The sequence below is a fragment of the Taeniopygia guttata genome, chromosome 1 (assembly GCF_048771995.1).
Source record: "Taeniopygia guttata chromosome 1, bTaeGut7.mat, whole genome shotgun sequence".
In the NCBI taxonomy this organism is placed as follows: domain Eukaryota; kingdom Metazoa; phylum Chordata; class Aves; order Passeriformes; family Estrildidae; genus Taeniopygia; species Taeniopygia guttata.
Genome location: NC_133024.1, coordinates 8,635,613 through 8,655,392, shown reverse-complemented (window position 1 = coordinate 8,655,392; position 19,780 = coordinate 8,635,613).

Sequence of the window (19,780 nt, the reverse complement as noted above, 5' to 3'; positions counted from 1 at the left end):
AACTGTGTAGAAAATAGCATTTGTTTATGATTTTGCCATTCAAAATTTTTAATTTTTGTGTGTTTTTTTTTTTTGGTTTTGTTTTCCTTTTTCTTTATGGTAATGTGCTTTAGACAGCCTTTTGAATTATGACTAATTTGCTGTTTTTTTGAACTTCACAGTATAGAGCAGTCACAGGCTGTCTTAGCCTATAACTTAACTAAACTCGCATCTAATGCAAATCAGTAGGACTATGTAACCATGAAACCAAATGTTTTACCATCCAAAGGATTTGAGAAGAGAGGTGGATAGACCTAATTTGGCAATGGTTTCCTGGAACCAGACACACAGATAAAATCACTGTCTTTACATCCAGACTACTCTTTATTCCCTTTGATACAATGGAAAGCTGCACCTTATGGAGATTTCAGCTCCCAGGAGTAACACCAACTCTGAGTGCAGCATTTGAGGAATTACTCATTCTTAGTTAAGCACTGACAATCTTTTCTGTGCTGTTGATAAAGGTGTAGTAATATAGTCTGTGTCCCAAAGATTTTGCACTCAGATGGGTGGATAATTCAAATGTCCTTCAACACCCGAGGACTGATCTCAGCTAGGGAGCTGACTCCTGGTCCCACTCCACTGACTGATGTTGGTATTAGCCATCCCACTGAAAAAGAGAAATAAACATCTACTGCTCCTTCCTTCCTTCCTTCCTTCCTTCCTTCCTTCCTTCCTTCCTTCCTTCCTTCCTTCCTTCCTTCCTTCCTTCCTTCCTTCCTTCCTTCCTTCCTTCCTTCCTTCCTTCCTTCCTTCCTTCCTTCCTTCCTTCCTTCCTTCCTTCCTTCCTTCCTTCCTTCCTTCCTTCCTTCCTTCCTTCCTTCCTTCCTTCCTTCCTTCCTTCCTTCCTTCCTTCCTTCCTTCCTTCCTTCCTTCCTTCCTTCCTTCCTTCCTTCCTTCCTTCCTTCCTTCCTTCCTTCCTTCCTTCCCTCCTTCCTTCCCTCCTTCCTTCCTTCCATCTGGAGTGATAGCTAGAGGCCAAGAAGGATAACATCAGGCAATCAATAGGAAATTCTAGAGAGCAGTGGTTTCTAATTTTCTTTTGAGATCACAATTTGTTATTATTATGTCTTTGACTCTACACATCTGGGAAAGACCAGGGATTTGAGATCACTGACTTTGCTCTCTTGGCTCCAAAGAAAATACTGCAGGAAGTTGTTTTGTAAAGCTGCCATGAGACTAATTTCCTAATATAGAATTTAAGAATATTTGCTTTAATATCTCAAGTCTGGTCTTGAAGAACTTAAGTATAGTGGTCATGACATAGAAAAGAAGGAGCTAGAAAAATGTTGTTAATAGAATTAGTATTCAGAATTTCTTCTGTTATCTGGAGAATATACTCATAAGAGTGACCTTTTCCAACACATTACCTGAAACTTAGGCTTACAGATTTATTGAAGTAGAACATGAGAAAGAGCCAGAGATAATTGTTTAAATAGAAAGTATCAGGGAAGACCAAAGCCTACAGTGATTGTCCAGTGAAGCCTCACAGTTCCAGCATCCCCATGTCCAGAAAGATCAGTTCTACCCCATTTTTTTTGTCACTGACACCGACTAGCACAGAATGGGCCTGTCTACACTATAATTCTCTCATAGTCTTCAAAACAGGATGGCTACATTTTGGTCAGGGAGATATGGCTGTCAGTAACACAAATGGTCCCACACCAACCCTCAGGATCTTTTTGGGAATTATCTGGGATGGTGCAAGGTGGCCCAGAACAAAATCAAGCCACATACAAACTAATTAATTTCATAAGCAATTGAGTTTCAGTGTCCAGACAGTGATGAAACTACTAATCTAGATACAGTCAAAGAGAATCAGTAAATCAAATTACACATAGGGAGGGTTTTGCATGTGTTTAAAAAAAAAATCAAGCATTTTAAATCCCCAACACAGTATTGGTATATTTTCTCAATAGAATAACAAGAAAATCAGTCAAGCTTTGTGATTTCCTTGCACAGAAATCAAATACTTATTTTCTTTCTATAGCAATATAAAGGAAGAAAAAAGAATCCCAGTAAAACTGGCTATGTTTGTGCAAGTGGATATGCTTTACACACAAATCTGCAAAGAAAAGCTCTCATTTCCTAATGTAAAATCTCTTTATTTTTTCATTATGCACCAGAGTCCTCATTCATTGTAGAGCAAGTAAAGATTGCCCTCAAGCCTAGGACAGGAAAGTATTCAAGATCTGAGACATTTTACAGATGGTGTTGAAGACTCAGATGCTTCCTTCATATTTATTAGAATTGAGATATGCTGTACATTGCCAGGTAATTGTTGAGTTGAGCTGATGTTAGTGATTTACACTGTTCCTGACACCATGAAAGTTATTCAACTCTTGATACAACAACAAAGATAAATAAAAAGAATCAGTGCCTTAATATTTAAATAATTTTTTACATTGAATCAGCCTTTGAGTTAGGAAGGGTTGAATGAGAATAAGAGGGAAAAAATAATTCAGGGAATTTGAAATTAGAGATTATCTTTGGGCATGAAATCTGGCATTAATGTTTAAATGCTAAGAGTTGTGACCTTTTAAACACACAGTTTTGCTTTTTGTCTTAATGAACTCATGTAATCAGACACACCACTACAGACACTGATTCATGCAGGAAACAATCCTTGCTTCCTTCCTGTGTGTCTGACTGTTCCTGTTCTCCTGCTGCCATTGGACTGTCTTTTTTTCATCCAGTCTACTTAATTGAAGATTGTTGATATTTTAAATAAGCATTTTATATAATTGTTACTTTATATTAAGCCCAGACAAGGTCCAGAGGCAACTCCCCCCACCACACCCCAGGCCATGTACCCACTGCAGTGTAAGGCTTGGGGAAAGTACAGGAGGACTGTGTGGAGATGCTGATGAATGTTATGGAGTGGAAATTCAGTCATAAGAACTAATGACTGTCTCACTGACAGTAAAATTCTGAAATTTAAGAGCATTATTTCAAGTTTATTACAGAAGATCCAAACAATAAATTATTACCCCCAGTTTTTAGAATGAGCATTTCTCTTCCTGATAAATGAATAGGTCTTTGAGGTTTATGCACCTTTTCATACTCATCATTATAGTGGGGGTCATAAAAAGGGATTGTGGTGGCAGTGTGCTTTAGATGTTAAATATTTATAAAAAAATGCATTGTATAATTTTGTGTGCACTCACCTTTTAGGGGAAAAAATGTCATCCTTATATATGGCTTCACTGCCTGTGTAAACCATGGATCACCTACTCTTCCAGTTCATGTGAGCCTGGTTTCCCTGATGTGAAATAAAAAAATGCTATCCTACAAGTGCTGAGGATCAGGCCTGGTCCATTTGATCCATGAAGGAATGAATTTCGTATTGTTCAGGGGCTGTATTTGTTCCTGGGTTTGCACCACAGTCTTTGGAACCCTTCATGTTTACTGCTGGCCTCTCTTTTGTCTTCCCTCTAGTCTCAGGCCTTTCAATTCTGCTTCCTGTACTAATACAAGTCTTTATGTCATTGAAAATTAACAATCCCAAAGTGGTGCCCTGCCAGAGCAGAGAGGATCAATGACCCAGGAGCAGCACGTTCCAGCTCAGTGGTGCACAAGTCATTCTGACTTCCACTCTCCGGTGCTCAGCTTCCAAAGAAGAAACCCTTTTGCCTGGTATATTAACTTCTGGAAACTCCTTGTTAATCACTCTATCTGCAATTCCTGCTCTCAATTTTCCTAAGACCTGAGTGCAGCTTTTCATCAGGCTAGACCACATTTCTTCTGCCTTTCTTTCCATCTGGTCGTGCGCTGTCAGTCAGATCAGCAGCACTGCTGTGGTGTTTTGTACAGCTGTGATGGACATAATGCTGAGAGCCATTTTTAGCTTATGGAAACATAGAAAACTCTTGGAAAATAAGAATTCTTACAGTGTAAAATGACACCCTGTAACTAACAGGACAAATCACACATTAAAAAAAAAAAAAAATTATATATATATATATAATGTTCTCCAAAACATGAAGAAAAATATTATCATCAGAGATAATGGTATTGTCAAACCCTTTCTTTGTTGGCCTTTTTAGAAAGAACAGAGTATGCAAACCTAATATTAGAAGGATGGAATATCTAAAGGCAGTAATTAAAATTTTGCATGTAGCCTTTCACTAAGGTTGATTGATGGGGTTAAAGTCAGAGTGATCCCTAGACTTAAAAGGTGTAGGGTCTTCCCATGGTTTTGGAATTACCACATAGCACATGGGTTCAGGAGACTCATGGTTTGGAGTTATGTCTTCCTTTGCAGTTATTCCTGAAGTCTGCCTCCTTTCATCAGGGAATTCACTGAGATGGAGGGGGAGGTGTGTCTGTGAATGCAGTTTAACCACTGAGGCAGGAACTATTCAGATCAAATATTTCAAACTATAAATTTTTTCCTATGAAAAAGGAAGTTATGGATTTAGTCTGGGGAGATGTCTCACCCTTTTTCTCATGAAAAATAATTCTTTTTATGATACAAGTGGGACTTATCATCGCAAGAAGAAACAACTGGGGCTCTAGAGAAAGACGTAATGCTGTTTCATGGAGGATTTGGATATTTTGAAATTTGATCTTGCTCCAAGTAAGAAGGAAAATAAAAGTGTTCAAGTTTTTGTGAAAGAAAAGCAAAACCTGATGCCAGGAAAGTCTGTTAAAGCTCTGACATTCTTCTTCTGAAGCTGACTGACAAAAAATGGGATGGCTTTCCACCACATCTTTGCTGAGCTGGAATTTTCATTTCAAGCATTAACAAAACAACAAGATAGGAGAATTCCAAAGGGGAAAAATTGTCTATAGGAATTTATTGACCACAGTGCAAACACAGCTTTTCACTGAAATCACAAGATACTCTTTTCCTCAAGGGAAATTAGAGCTTTTCACACATTCTTCAGTGGGGTGCTGAAAGAGGCAGGAGAAACAGAGGTCTATCACATTTATAAATAGCTGAATTTAAAAAAAAAAAAACACAAACCCATCACACAACACATAGTTTAGAGACATGTTATCTTTCTTCCACTGTAGTGGCCTCATTTCCAGCCAGAAGGTCGGAATGTCCAGGCAGCACAGGTGAGCCACAGTGTGTGGTACCAGGCTGTAGTCTTCATCCTAGTCCCTGACAACATCCCTGCCCTGGGAAAACCTGTTTGCCACATTGTTTTGCCAGGATGTGGATTTTTTCCAGTGGATTTCTGTCAGGATTTCTCTCTGGCTAGAGCAAAGGCTCAGAGTGGAGGGGGCTGTGAGGTCACAGGTGGCGTGGTGCTCGTCCTCCACTTACAGCCCCATCCCACATCACCCAGCTGGGCTGGACCAGATTCCCTGACCAGGGATGGCACCAGCCTGGCAATCTCCCTGCCTGAGGGAAGCCTTCCAATGCCCCTGGAAACTCCACGGACTTTGGTGGTTCCTGTGGACAAACCACAAACCCAACCGAGGATGAAGAAATCCATCTTCAGCTTTGGATGGAGAATAAATAATATTAATAATATGTAAAGAGCCTCAACTGGATGTGGAGAGGAACTGTCACTTCATCATGAAGGATAATCCTGGATATGCAAGAACATAATTCACAACAATATCCTTAAAAAGATAGAAAGAATTTAAATGCATGTGTATGCTTGGGTATTTAATGCACCATGCAGACATCGTATTTCTTTCATATTTTAAACACAAATCATAGCATCTTCTTTAATGGGCAGAGATACTTGGCAATGATGGATTTTTATGGCAAATAGCACTACTGTACCATGCTTCTTCATTAAAGCCCTGATTCAGCAAAGCAATTAAACATATGCTTAAATTTAAATATCTGAGTAATCCCCAAACTTTCTGGTGCTTAATATTCTGTAGATCCATAAGGAATTTGCTTGAAGTGGGTCATTGTCACCAAATATAATAGCTCTGTATATAGAGGATATCTTGCCCAAAAGAACTGGTTAAAACATTAGATGCTTTATTAGCTCTGCATTAGTAATTTTAATTTTCACTGCCTCTTTGATTGTGAAGAATGAATGTGTGTGCACACATGAAGTCAAGACCTGAAAAAACGATGAAGGTAAAAAAAAAATAAAGGGACATTGTGGGTTCAGGACATCTATAATAAACTCAAGCTTCATCAGCATTTCTGAGTTTTTTAACCAAGAAATATTGATTCATGTTTATTATATTTTATGGCACTTTACAACAATTTATAACACTTACATTAAGGAATAGATGGGCCGGGATAAAAGCCAATGTGAGTATGAAAAAGATGAAGTGCTGTCAGGAATAGCAACTTTCAAGTATCAGGTACAGCCCTTGTTTTTACACTTTATCTCACCTATTTAATATCGGATGGAATCCTATAATGATTGATTTTAAAATACAAATTCTAGAAAAAGTCTTGCTGTAGAATAGCCACCTAAAGAACACCTTAGCAACAGTGCTGCTTCAATAAAAAGCCATTTGTAAAATATGCTCAAGGTATCTGTAACTAAAGAATATAGCTGTAGTAAATATTGTGCTGAACCCAGTTGAAATTTTTCAAGAAATGGTGAGTTTGTATTCCAAAGTCAAACTAACCACTTAAATTCTTTTCCACCAGAGGTGATCATCATAGAAACCAAGATAAATTAGTTAGAAAACCAGTTTTATGAACAAATTTCCTTGTTGCTATGTAACCATAGATATTTATACAAAGGGAAAATTCCCACTATGAGTCAAAATCTGTTCATTGAAATATTCATAAGCCAGATAAAACAAAGAAGCAAATAAGAATATATGGAGTCTCCACCAGATGTTTCCTTTACTCTGTGCAATGTCATAGTCCAGCTGCTCCAGGACCAGCAGCCAGATCCATTCATTTCTGAGCTAAATGGTGAGGATTTCTTTTCTGCCATCCCAGCTCATGGGCATGGTCCAGGTTCCCAGCAGTTCTGGAAGTACTGAAGGATCATGTGAAATTGAAATATGGATTGAAGTTTTGTGATCCTGTCCATGGAACAATGAATTGAAGAACTCCCAAGTTATGGGCAACACTATAAAAACAGATGCAGTACATCACTGTTTAATTTTGTGTGCTACTGCTGTTCCCCATTATTCAGTGGAGAATTCCCTCTCTGTGAGAGAGGCACTGGTATAATCTCAAAGTGATTAGGCAGGAAAGAAATGTATCTGCTGTTACAGTTTGGAACATTAGATTGGTAACTGGAGGTGCTAGAAAAAGCTTGTAAATGGTGAGAGCACCAATCTGTATTCTATATTGTCCCTCATTTCCTAAGACTGCTGGTTTAATTCTTTAACATTTCTTGATATGCTTTCTCTAGGGATACTGTATTTTTCCTTTGAGCTTTGCCCATATATTTTTGCTCCTTTTCTCTTGGCATCTTGACTTAATTCTTCATCCTTGCACATCTTTCTGGAGGCTTATAGGGAAAAATATTTGAATGTTGAGCATTTTCCACATTGGAAAATGCTAAACAAACTGGAGCCTTATAGGTTTGTTGCCTTATGGAGAGACCTTATTCTTTATGCATGCAAACGTGTTGCAAAATAATAAAGAAATGCTCATGTGATGACATGGCTCATGAGATTGATCAGTTTGAAGTCATATATTCTGGGAGAATGATATATTTTCAGTGTCATCAGGCATGAAACAACAGTCAACTGATGTTTTAAATCGTTACAGTGATAGAAAATCAGATGAACACAACAAATACGGAAAAGGGAAGACATGAAATCATCTAACAACCATCTGATACAGCGAGCCATGGGGGCTGTTCTTTGACAGTGTACTTTGTGTTGCTACGATGTCCACCTCTCCATTTCCTCACCTTCCTGTCACCCCTCTCCTCATCACTGCAATAATTTTATCTGGGGGAGGTATTTCATATCTTCTTCTTAGTTGTGATGATGGCTGTCACCTACTCTTCAGCAGGGTGTGCGAGCAAGCATCCATCACACAATCTATAACAGCACGAAGTGCATCTTAATCAGAGACACCTCACACATTTGACACAATCAATCAGCAGCATACAAATTATAAATTATTTGCCTGAATGTATCGCCAAAAGCTGTCATCAAAATGATTATAGCAGCGCAAGTTTGTGTCCTGGTCCTGCAGCCTGATCATCGCACCCAGGAGTCTTGCATCTGTTCATGGTTGTATTATTTTTTCTCAGTCACAGCAGTTCAGTGGTCCACCTACACGGAGCAGAATGTAAGACCGGGGCCCAAATTTATGTACCATCTGCCCTTGGTCATGCATGCCAACTTTTATAAAAGTCAATCACTTTGTCTCTCCGAAGAGCTCCCGCATGAAATATTCCCCCATGTAAGTTTGGAACTAACAATGTTGCATTTTTTTTTTTTATGATATGTTTTTACTGGGATTTTTTTATGTGTGTGTGTGCTAATATTCAGTATGACATTATTTTGAGTGAAAGATGGCAACTCAGCCTGAGGCATGACAAAATAGTCAGAAACACACCACCTGCTGTGCCCCATTGCTTTAATACTGTACTGTTTAATAAGAAAATGACCCCCAGTGTTTGGATGACAACTCTAAAATGGACCATAAATATTCTGTACATAAGGAAAAGCTGAAAGCTAAAGTACACTGCCTAATATTGCTATGGTGCAAAAGGGAATAGGAATACATTCAATTTGCCTAAGTATCTAGTAGTGACAGCCACTAACATTTGTTTAGGACAAACACCAAGTGGATGTCTGTTTGTTAATAAATGAAGGAAAAGAAATATGGGTTACTGTGCAAATGGACATTAGAGGAGCACAGATTTTGGTTTGATGTATAAGACACATAAAGAACCCAATTCTGGGCACTGCTAAGTGATTCTTGCAAAATGCTGAGCCCCTGCTAATTTCAGTAGGAGTTGAGCAAGCTCAGCACCTGGCAAGGATGGGTCTATCTATATTTAAATACAGAACGAACACTCATCTAAGTGGATTCACTTATGATAAGCTGATGCAGCCTAGAAATTACATGTTTGGATAAACTGGGGTAATCACAAAGAGGGAGACGCTCAAATAGGCAGTGATAATTGGTACAACAATGTCTGCTTCCTCCTTCTGATCTTGTGTCTTCCCTGAGGGTTCTCTCCTAGCCTGCATTAATTAAGAGAAGGCATGTGACATTTCTTACAGCCTTTGACACCGAGATGACCTTTCCCTAGGTTCCTCATGAACCCCTGCTGACATCAAATGTGCTTTCTTACTGTACAGGACCCTTTACCCACCATACATTCGTAAAAAAATATTGAGTAATATTCCTGAACTATTAGGCTGCACAGAAAGAAGTTATGCTGTTATGACAAATGGCTGAATAGTTCATAGGGAATAATTTGTTTAACTAACAGGACTTTTTATTTCAGTGATCCAAGGACTTTTAAAAAAAATTTATTCCCCACTTGAAATCATGCACTTGCTTGCTGCAAATAAGTATTGGTCATTAGATTTGTCTCCAGACATCTGTCATGAGTGTGTGGCATTTAAAACTGCTAGACAGAAGGCTCAGGGGCCTGGGTTTTGCTTCCTGAGTGGCTACTGCAACTCTTTTGAATCCAGCTACCAATGAGAAAGTAGCTTCACTTTGCAGTTCCTTTACACTTTCTTAGACTTTTTATGAAAAAAAAAAAAAAATTAAAAACATCTATGTCAGGTCTTGCAAAGCTTTCTTAGAACATGCAGGGAAATTAAAACCAGAAAGAGAAAAGATATAGTCAAGACATATGGAACATTTATCTTTTTTCCCAAATACCTACAGAGCAGTTCCTGACTGAGTTTAATCAGTCACTCAACACTTTATTACTTTATTATAAACAGCATGGTGTTGCACATTGGGAGAAATGCCCCAAACTTTCAACTCCCACCAAAATTACAAGTGGAAGTTCCATTATTTCACACACATACACACAACCAAACAACCAAAACTAACCAAAAATGAAAAGAAAATTCCACAAAGAACCCAACAGCTGAGGAAAAGCAAGCATGGATGTAGGTGCACAGCTAAGGACTCCCTGGGAGTATCTGTGTAGCCAGCAAACACAAGGACTGGCATCGGCTCTGGGACATGAGGCCCTGGCGTGGGCAGGCTGGAAGGGGCCATGTGAGGCCAGAGCTCATGTTGCTGGTGCTGGTGAATCTTTGTGGGACACCTTGGCTCCAGGTTACCTCAGAACAGCACACACACTGCTTGGCACGTGTTACCCAGGGAGTGAAAAAACAAAGTGTGGTGAAAGGTATGAGAGGCAGTATTAAGCTACCCTGAAGTATTCTCTTTGCAGATATAAGTCTGATGGCTCTGTGTGGAAAATGCTCCAAGAAATGGGTGTCATCATGGAGAGAAGCAACACAAAATACCTGTCCATAAAACAGGAATAAAAGCAGACAGTTAAGACACTGGTGCTTCTGCTTGAATTTGCTTTTAATTCTGTACATGCTGGCCCCTGCAACAAAGAGCTTTCCGTAGACTGTGGTTTGTTATCCTGATGAAACTCCTCCCTGCAGTGATTTGCAGGGCAAATACAGTGCAATTATCCCTCCTTGTCATTCTTGTTTGTGCTAGCTGAGGGTCAAGCCAGCTTTATGTAAAGCCAGAGAGGAACACGGGTAAGGCTGGGGTCAGTTCCAGTTCCCAGGGATCCTTCCTGATCTGAGCTCTGCCTTGGAGCCATCCTCAGCAGAGTCCTGGTGTTAGAGAGCTTCATGGCATGCCATTGGAGGGAGGAGTGGGTGCATTCCACCTCTGCACAGGCATACAGGTACGGGGACATCCCACTGCCAAGGGACAGAGGTCTCCACTGAAACCTGAGGTAGCCTTGGGTCACAGTCTGGACTCTTGCCCTCACCCACGTTGGTGCTGAGGGAGGTACATGAGTCCATGCACCTGAAAGGCCCAGTTAGATCAACAGCACCCAAAACTCATCCAGAAGTATCCCCTGTGACCATTTCTATGGGTTTTTCCATTCCAGCGTCCTTTCTGAAATAATTTCCCTTTTAGATTCTCTGATACTCAGTTGGACATTGCTGGTTCTGTAAACACTTTCTGGCACTTGAGTCAGGCTGTTAGGGAAAGGCAGCAAAACAAAAAGGCTCAGTCACAGGGGGCTGATATCCCTCTTACAACATGCTGCAGTTCCACTGAACACACCAGAAAAGAAATTTGTGTGGGTGGGATTTGCATTGCCCTTTTACCTCTGTTTTCTCCTCTGTGGGCTGGCGCTCTTGATGCACAGCATTCCTGCTGTGGGCATCATCCCTCCTCATTGCAGTCTGCTTGTTTCAATGTGGCTACTTTATTTTAGCATCTTTTGTAGGGCTTCTCACTTGCTCCCCATTCTGCTTGCCCTTAACAACTCCAATTCATGTAGACTCTTGTGTGTCAGTGCCTTTTATCCCAAAGAAATCCACCTTTTCAGTTGCTGGTTTGTTTCCTTTTTTTTTTTTTTTTTTAGTGTTTTTTCCCCTCCTCCCAGTACCTCAAGGCAGATCACTTGCATTTGAAGAGAACTCCTCTACTTCTATCACTACATGGCATAAAGCCAGTTCAACAAGGCCTTTCTAGATTTGAGCATAGATAGCTGGTCCATCTATGCTGGAACTAACTGGCACAAACAAATTCTCAAAGGAAGTTCTTAATGAGATTTGAGCTGAAAGGCTCATCTTTGGGTCTATGCACATTTTGTCAGTACATATTGTCACAAAAGCTGTATGGTCACAAAGAGCTATTGACGAGCCTCACACAGCCACTTGATCACTTATTTTACTATTATCTTCATTCTCAAGGAGTTAAAAAAAATGACACGGCTATTTTAAAATTATACAAGTACAGGAAGGTACATGCTGAGTGGTTTAAAAATATTCTTTTAAAATCATATATAAATTAAAAGCTGCTTAATTTAAGAATGCATTCTTGGCTGAAGTACTTCATATTGAAAAGTGGTTACTCAGCATATAAAGTACCATAAGTACTTTCCATAAGTATTTTTATGACATAACAAATTTTTTTAAATTTTTATTTACCCAATATTCCTGATGGTCATTATAGTTTATCAGATCAGTAATCAGTGTTCCTAAAAGTCACTTAATTCATATTTATGTAATCCACATTATAGAAAAGATCAGTTAATGTATATTTACATCAGATAGCTTAATAATTTCCTTGAAATTGTTAAGACCCTCTACTTGCAGTCTTGTGCATTTCTATGAAGGCTTTTGCTTTATTTAAATCCCTTAAAACTCAAAGAAATTCATGCCACCAAACTTCACTGACCTGCTGACAAGTCATCTCTGATGATAAGGACTTTCGACAAGTTCTTGAATAGTGAGGGGGGCAGGGTGAGACACAGATTTACTTTTAAGAATTTGTCAGATTGAAAGATGTGGCTTTACACCTTTTTTGTTTTACCCTGATTCCACTGTACTGGAGTGCTGGGTCACAACTGCTGGGTTTTCAGTTGTATGGTTTCATGGACTGTACTTTGTTCATCAACTGAATTTTAATTAATGACAAGAATGCCTACTGCCCAACTAGGTATTCTTTGAAGTTTTAAATTAAAATACCTTAGCTATTTGGCTTAATAACAGTTTAGCGCCTTAAAATTACAGACTTCATGTTTATACTACAAGCTCTGTCATGCTACAATTGACTATGCCCATTAGCATGAGTAGAGCAGGATGCTACTTCAAGAAAGATCTTTTTCAGAGTAAGAACTTGATCCTAAAATCTGCAGTCATGGGAGAGCAATTCCATTTGATTTTAGTGGGTCTGAGTAGGTGACTAGTGATACTTGTGGGGACACTGCAGGGTCAGGTCTTGTTTTGGTTGCTGTTTAAATGTCAGCTTTTGTCAACAGTTGCAGCAGCAGTATTAAGGACCTGTACTTCTTTATCCTTACAATAAGGATAGTTCTACTCTTATCCTACCCTTTGAAATGTTTATTGAGGTCTGAGGCTGCAGGCACCTCAGTGTTTCTTTTTGATGCGCAGCAGTCATGTTTGCTAACATCACACTTGAAATTTTGAATGTACAAAAATGAAGTGGAAAAAAACAGGAAAAAAAAGCGCCTTGGTTTGGCTTGTACGGTGCTGGGTTTTTCAAGTGTTTGTTTGTTTGTTTGTGGTTTTTTTCCCAATAACAACAATAAGTGCTGCTGTGGATGAGTCCATAGCAAAGATGTGCAGGCAGTGGGAAGCAGATCTCACAGAGCCATGGGGGGGTTTCAGTTCAGTTCAGGCTGAAGTGAGCCGTGCAGAAAGAGGAAGAGTTGGCTTGTCTCAGCCAACTCAGCTTGTCTCAGGCCCCATGTCCTCACAGTTCACGTGGCTCTAGGAATGCTTTGGCTGCAAAATGAGTTTGGTCAGTTGACCTGAGTGCAGACTGATTAGGGAAAGGGATGCGTGCAAACAGGGAGAGAGGTAAAATTGGGAAATGGTTCTTTGACTGAGACGCCCTTCTGGGGACTGCTGAGAGAATTGAAGCAAGCTGCAAATGCACAGGCCATAGAAGAGAAAGCCAAGGGAACAGACACTGTTGATCTGTAGGGGAAGGCATGTGTAAGAGAAAGACCTTAAGTTGCTGTTGATTCAAATTCAGGGATTACTTCAGAAAGGTTAGGAAACATAATCGATAAAGTGTGCAGGTGCCATATTTTTATGTGTTTGGATGTTTCTTGAGGCAAGCTGATGTAAGATACAATTGGAGTTTAGAACCCTTCAAAGGTCATATTTCTGTTTGTTTCTGTTGCCACATGTCCCAGAAGAACAGACTGTAATCCTAGTTTACCCTGGGTAAACACAGTTGTGGAGCCTAAAACTATCTAAACCCTGTAGTCCAGTCCTGCAGGTGTTACAGGTCCATATTCAGAAGCCCACCGATGAAGTGAGGATGTAAAGAGTAGGGTGAAACAGAGGGATGCCACCAAATCAGGTTCAGACTAGACAGCATCTGAGATCCCTTCCTCTGAGTACAGGAAAGGTGTACCCACAGTGGAAATCTCCCCAGGGAAGTGACTGGAGCTTTAAGAGACAAAAAGGGTTCAAAAAAAAGAGAACAAATCTGTGGCTTTGGGAAAGCTGTCTCCACGTAGTGTTTGACACTGCTTGGATCCCACACTCTATACAGAGCAACTGTTTCCCCCATAGTCATTTATATAATTATAACCTTGCTTCATCCTTTCACCTTCAGAGTGGGAGGTTTTGTAATCCTTGCTAATTTCAGACAGATCTCCCACCATTTCATGAGGAACATTTTATATAACACAAGTATTGCTGTGTGGCTAATGTCTTTAAAGCTGTGTTTGAATATTTCATGGATGGTAGGTTATTTTCTTTCCTTCAACAGTTGAAAGTAAACCAAAGATTTTTTACTGTTCACAGAGTTAAAATTTGACCATTTCAGGAAGCAGATGTGACGGGCTGGACCGAATGGGTGCTTTACTGGTGGCTGGGTGCTTGAATCAGCTAATTATAAAACAGATAACAATTGCAACAAAGATAGTGAGACCTGATAGTCACATAAATGTATCCTCAGGTTCAAACATGACAGCAAAGTCAGGCTACATGCATGTATATATGTTTTTACTTCAAGGTTTAAGTGCTGATAGCTTCCCAGATTTATTTCCTCTTTAAAACTAGGCAGTGGTTTCTTGTCTAGTTTTTGACTTCTCCAGTAATTCAATAAATATTTTGTTTATCTTCCCTGTTTTGGCGTACTTTGTTAGTGCTTGAATGAAGATGACATCCAGGAAAACCTTCTTTTTGCTACTCTTTGCCAGGAGCCGAAACCAGTTTTCTGGTATGATATCAATAAAATCTGTAATTGGAGAAAATGTACCCAAAAAGGATGTTTTTTGTAAATAAATAAGAGATGTGAAGAGGTAGGCAGAAAACAGTCAAGTGCACTATGAATCACTGCAGGGGTGCAAACAAAATTCCTTAATGACAGAGTTCTCACTGACAAATTCTGTTTGTTTTTGCCTCTAGAGCTATCTATACTAATGACAAGCAACTCTGCTTGGAACTTATTTGCATGAAGTATTCTACAGTGCACACTGTGCATGAGTGGATGAAAGAAAGGAGGCAAGGCTACCCTGGGACTGGATCCCCATGACAACCCCACTTCACAAATTACTAAGAACCAGGAGAATATTGAACAAAATGTCCCTTCCAGTACAGATAGAGGAGCACCAGCCTGGACATTGTCCCACAGCACAGCTGGGAAGAAAGATTTGAGGAAGGACCTATGGATGGGATTGGTCTGATTAAATGTAGGTTTCCACCTCTGAGCTAATCAACTTTGGCACCATGTAGTAGTGGGAAATACATGAGTTCATTTTGCCAGGTGAATTTCCTATTGAAGAAAATTATAAGGGAAGGCTTGGTTCAGATTTAAACATTTCAGCTGGAGATACCTAAGGTATCATAAATACTTAATCCCCCCTTGTATGTTCTCTGTGATGCTGGAATATAACTACAGAAAAATTCAGAGACAATAAAGCTGTTTTGAACAAAGAAAAGGTCATATCATGCCAGTAGGATTGCTGCACTAAATCAGAGACTTTTTTTACTTAGACTGATGATAACCTAAGTGAGAAAAGTTCCCTCACTGTAAAACAGTGCACATGAACACCTAGAAAATGAAATGTCCATTTCATTTTGAATAATTGGTGTGTCAGTGATTCATAGCCCACAGTGAATTACAGTGTATTTATTTAATGGCTTAATAATTTTAATGATTCATTTTACTTTAGATTAGAAATTCAATTCAGCATCAACATACTTCAAACTCAGAAGTAACTGGTTGCAAGGTTTTGTTCTCACTCTTGACAGGTCAGAGTCCCAAAATGTTTCTACAAGTATCTCTGTTGAGGCAGGTGGGACTGCTGAAAATAAGAGAAACAAAGTTGGGCTTGGTACAGTTATTTAAATGACACTCAGCTGCTTAATGGATTGATTGGCTATGTCTAAACTGTGGAATGAGGAGCTGGAGTCTACTCTGCCTGAACTCCACATCGGGATGAAATCCAGGCATGCAACTTTCTGCCTTGGTCTGAACAGCACCCTGGTGCCTGTTGGAAGGGAAGTTGGAAACTGGGGTGCTTTCTGATAGATCCCCACCATAAAGCATTCAGGATGTAACAGAAAAATGCATCATCTTGCAGGTTTTCTTGAGTTGTAGACTGTTTTTGCATTGAGTCTCAATTCGTGATCATGTGGCAATAATTAAGTAGCTTTCATTTGAAATCTGGATGTATAAAAGCGATTAGACTTAAAATTTATCTTCTCTCAGGTGGGCTTGTGTCTGTTACACATTCATACACAAACAAGTCACTGCAGCAGTAGTGAATGAGAAGACAAGCAAGCATTTATGAATTATGAGTATTAGTTTTTCCCATAGATGTGCCCTGTTTGATCTGGAGAAGGCTTGGAGTGCAGGAGGGGAGAAACTAAAGAAAGTTTGTGTTACATGTGGGTTGTATGGTTAAAGGAAACATCCTACTATTCAGAACTCTTGGGCTGCCAGGCTCCTTAAACACTATGTGAAAAAGAAAAGATTTTAACTTGGAGTTTGTTTTTTTTTAAGAAAAATAAAAGCCAATAAATTTCAGGGCAAGAACTGATCCATAATCAGCAGGACTTTTCAGTTGTACTAAATGTCTAGGAGCATAAGTCAAAACAAGTAATCATAGTTGTAATGTGAAGATTCCCCAACCTGGAGTTCATCCAGCACTTGAAAATGGAGTTCTGCATTTCCAGATTCCCTCTTCCTTTAGTATCTATCCAGTATCCCATCTTATAAAAGAGCTTCTTCTCTAAGCACCCATGTAGAGGCAGAGGAAAATGAAACTGATATTAAACCGTCATATTCAGGAGAATGGACAGTTTATTCCTGTGCAACTAGTCTGGAAGCTTTCATGCTGAACTACTGTTTATGAACTCTAAAGGAACTTATTTCAGTTGGATAATGGTTAATTTACAGACAGAGTTTTAAAGGGCAGAAAAAGATAGCAGCACAATTGGGTTCAGTGCATGATGGGGAAAAATAAATATCTCACAGAAAGAGATATCTGAAATTCAGATCACATTGAGATGCAAAGAAAGCTGTGAAAAGCAGTAGGAGGGTGATTGTATTCCAATTAGATTTCTTCTGCTCATATAAAACAGGCTTGGACTGAAAGTTAATCATCTGATTTATGGATCTTGGGAGGAGTGAAACCCTATGAACTCCTGAACAATGAGAGGCAAATGAGATAGAGGGGAAGAAAAATTGAATATTTCTAAGACTGTGCTTCTGGGGAAAAACAAGGAAAACAAAGTCTAAACATGTTCTTGGTTTAAAAATTTACCTTAGTAATATCCTCTAACACTCATGCTTGTGCTATACAAAAACATTGTCTTTTTGAGCAAAGCAGTCAAAAGCAATTCATGATTTCACATAAAATCTTTTGGGCACATGATAAATATATTTATACAAGGTTCCTGCAAGACCTTCCAGAGTTATATTGCGATGGTGCATTAGTTCATTTATTTGATTGGTCATAAGAGATCTGACATCTGATCTGACCTTGTGTCACACGCAAAAGTGTGTCCATTCCTCAGCTGAATCCTTTAAAAGCATTCCATGTGTGAGTTGTATGAAAATTACTGCCAGCCAAAGGGGAACAGCAGGATTCATGTAACGGCCGTGCTTGGGGAAAGGGTTTGGAGCACTGTCAGGTCAGTGACAGGAGGACTGCCTGGCACCAGCTAATATCCACTTCTATGCTCTTGTTTTTCCTTCAATTAATCCATCAGTAACTGGCCCTCAGAAATATAATACCAGGGCATTTGTGAAATGACTGAGAGATGTGAGGATGTACCACAGATGCCATTTCTTTCTGCCATTCTTGAGTTTCAGGCTTCTGCCCAGACCTGCTGCTGGGACTGATGCAGCAAAACTCAGTCCAAGCAGGACAAAGATGGCAATGGTAAACAGAGGGTAGCACTCTCAAAATTTTTCAGCTTTTTCCCCTTCATATGAAGACATACCTATTACTGGTAAGTCATATCCATGGTTAAGTCACTTATGTAGCCTTTTCCACCAAGATTAGATAAAATACTTTTCTTCATCAGGTTTTACTAATGCTTCTACTTCAACCCTAAGCCAGGCTATCTCTAATCTGAGTCCCCTTTCCACTGCACTGCAGACCTCCACGAGTCAGCCTGAACTCTCAGTCTTTAGCTGGATTATAATGCAGGATGAATGTCTGGCCCAGACACCCAGGTAGAACCTCAAAATTTGCAAGCTGACATCTGGGCATCGCTTATTAGTACCTTTTATACCTTTAGTGAACCTGTTCCAGCATGAAGTTCTTTACAGCCTCCAGGTGGTGGGGAATGCTCTCTCTTTACCAATAAAGGACCTTTCCCCTGGTTTCTGTGTTATTTTGCACAGAGTGCTGAGACAAGGTCAAAATTCAGATCCTGATTTTCATTTCTTGTCCTCATACCAAATACATAAACCTTTTCCAGAGAGCTCTTGATAATCTTCTATCTTAACCTACAGATCCAGTGCAGCCTCCCACCTTTCAGTGGGGAAAGCTTGGTATTTCTTTCCCAGCAAGCAACAAACACTGACATATATGTTAACATTTTGCTGCTGCTGCTCTGCCCCTGTGCAACAGAAAGCAGAGCTTATTCCCTAATTGATTATTTCTATATTCTTAATAGGGACTATTTATAGTTTGAAATTGTCTTTAGCAGCCATCTGTTCCTTATGGTGCTCCATGGCATGCCCTCATTCCAGACCTGAAGTAACCATCCTTTCTTCAAGCAAAGGAGTTTAAATATTCATGCTGGCTAGGTCTTGAAGAAACTCTTAATTGATATCACAATCTCCCACACAGAGGTGGTTTATTCCTCCTTTAGACTCTCAGCATTTGAAATATTTACTGTAGTCAATGAGGACACATCTTGCCTCACAGGAGATAAAATCTACTTGAAAAAAAATCCTTGTGTTCAGGCTTGTATTTCTGAAGAGCACTGAAACTTCCACCACTTGAAATGCAAAATGAGACATACCCAAGACAGAATGTTAAACTAATGTTGTATTTCTTGTAGCTGTGACCATGTTGCCACTGGAGTCACAATAGGGAAGGTGTAGAAATCCTGGTAATGGGAAAGCTACATTCAGTCCTGTTTTGAATTCCTGAGGTTTCTCAGTCATCCATTCTTTCTGGTGACTGAGAATTGAGTATTTGAGCCAGCACCTCATGCACTGGCATCCTGTACTATCTGAGATGCCCTAAGGTGGGTATCCAGTCTGGGATACAAGTGCCACTCCACAAGATCCCCAGTCCTCAGCCAGACCTGCCAGCTTTGCAGGATGCTCCCAACAACCCTCACTGAACTGAACTGTGAACCCTGAACCCTCTTCCCCCAGCTGCACCACTTCATCTCCTCCTCTTCAAGTGGAACAACAGACACAAAGAGCAAAAATGTTGGTGCAATTCATGAGCTTCCTCCTTCAAAAGAAATTGTACACCCCACCACCTAGTCATAGCAATCTGCTGAACAAGCACCTAGTGTAGACCAATAAACGAAAGGAAACTCAGGGGTCAGTACAGGTCATTATTTTCACATACCTTTGAATAATGAGGGCATCACATGTCAGCCAGAGGAGAACAAAATGTCACATTCTCTAGCTAAAGGTCATCATCGGTCATAGGTCATGGAAGGGAGGCCAGGAAATAACCTATGAGGTTAGGAT